General features: G+C 29.3%; 1 non-coding gene across 1 annotated transcript; it reads right to left on the bottom strand.

The window, feature by feature from the left end:
* Positions 1-281: 281 nt before the first annotated feature.
* Positions 282-386, bottom strand: LOC123281906 (U6 spliceosomal RNA). Its single transcript, XR_006521703.2, has one exon. It is a non-coding gene; the product is annotated as a U6 spliceosomal RNA (small nuclear RNA).
* Between the last annotated feature and the right edge of the window lie 1,369 nt (positions 387-1,755).

Below are 1,755 nucleotides of genomic sequence, written 5' to 3' on the forward strand. Positions count from 1 at the left end.
CTCTCTCCAAGGACAGTTGTTGACTTTCATGTATTTTCTTCCTTCAACATTATACCAGCATATCTATCTATCTACCATCGCTGATCTATTTCTATCATCTGCCTGTCTCTATCATCTATATATCCTTTTAAATTTACACAAAAGATTTACTTTTTTAATTTACTATATTTGGAAGACTTTTCTATTTCAGCACAAGCAGAGGCATTTTATTCTTTTTAAACATATACATACACACACAATGTGTTAGCATGATATATATGGGTAAAAAATAAAAGCAACACAAAAACGTGAAATAATACACAAATCTCGGTGTCATCCTTGAGCATGGGCTTCGCTAATTTTCCCTGTGTGGCTCCAATTTCAGTGGCTCAGGTCGCATATTATTGAGTAGTCTCTTTCTGAGGAACACTTGATGGTTTTTAATTGTGTTGCTATTATAAACTGTGATATCAATAAATTGATATTTATATACTACACCAAACGTTTAGAATTTTATCAATAGGAAACATTTACAATGGAATTCCTGCACCAAAACGTACAGGTAATTGATACTTTGGTTGATATTGACAAATTGTGCTCTCTAAAGTTTGGCCTAATTTACTCTCTCACCCACCCATTTATAGGAGAGTTCACCTGGCAATTTTACACATCCAGATTATCCCTGGGCAAGTTAAAAAATAAACTAGTCATATTTACTTGAGTTTTCACTGACTGTATACATTTAAAGGTGAATAAACAGTTACCACATTAAATCTACTTATTTGAGATTTTTTCCGTTTATTTCAATGCCATCTTTTGGATTTTAATAAATCTAACTGGTTATTGCTGGTATATAGAAAAATAATAATTGTAATATAATTTTAGAACTTGACCTTTTTTAGTTTCTCTAATTTTTATAATAGGTTTCTGTGTATGTGTATATATATATATACCACGCCAGAGTTTATATATAATTATTATTTTAAGATATTAAGCTTACATATTAATATACTTTATTCATATTGTATTCATTTTAGATATACAATGCAAATTTTGCTTTCTTCCATCTGTTATGTATATATTTTAAATTTTCTATCTGTTGCTAATTTTATTGGTTAGTGCAACCAGAACTAAGTTAAATAACATGGTAATTATGGATACTCTTGGATTGATTCAAATATCATTGGGAAGTCTTCCGTTGTTTTGATGTTAAAGATATCGGTAAATGTAAATGTGTTTAAGTGTATGCATGTGTGCGTGTGTGTGTGTGTGCGTATGCGTGTGAGTGTGTATTAGAAAGAGAGGGAAAGATATTATGGAACCATTGATCTATTTTAATTTGTTTGTTTTTTCTTGTAGTCATTGGTGTGTGATGTGTGCAAGAATTTTTTAAAATACCTTTACAGCATTTGTTATTATCGTATTGCATTTCTTTTTCAACCTAATAATAAAAATATCCTATTAATCCATTTCATAAAAATAAAGCATCATTGAATTTCAGGAATCTAGCTCACTTGGTCACAGTGAATTAATTTTAAAATTATTCTCAATTTCATATTTTATTCATGTTTTTTCTTAAGTAGTCCTAAATGAGATTGATTCTGGTATTCTATTGATGTGCAATTTTCTGGGATAGATGGTAGATGGCTTCTTTACTTAAAAAACTGTCAAAAGTTTTCTGTTTTCCTATGGCATGAAATAGTCAAATTAGTATTGAAGTGATTTATTGTTGAAAGTTTGAAATAATTTTTGATACAAAACAATTTGGATCTTGCT

The sequence above is a fragment of the Equus asinus genome, chromosome 1, assembly GCF_041296235.1.
Source record: "Equus asinus isolate D_3611 breed Donkey chromosome 1, EquAss-T2T_v2, whole genome shotgun sequence".
Classification (NCBI taxonomy): Eukaryota; Metazoa; Chordata; class Mammalia; order Perissodactyla; family Equidae; genus Equus; species Equus asinus.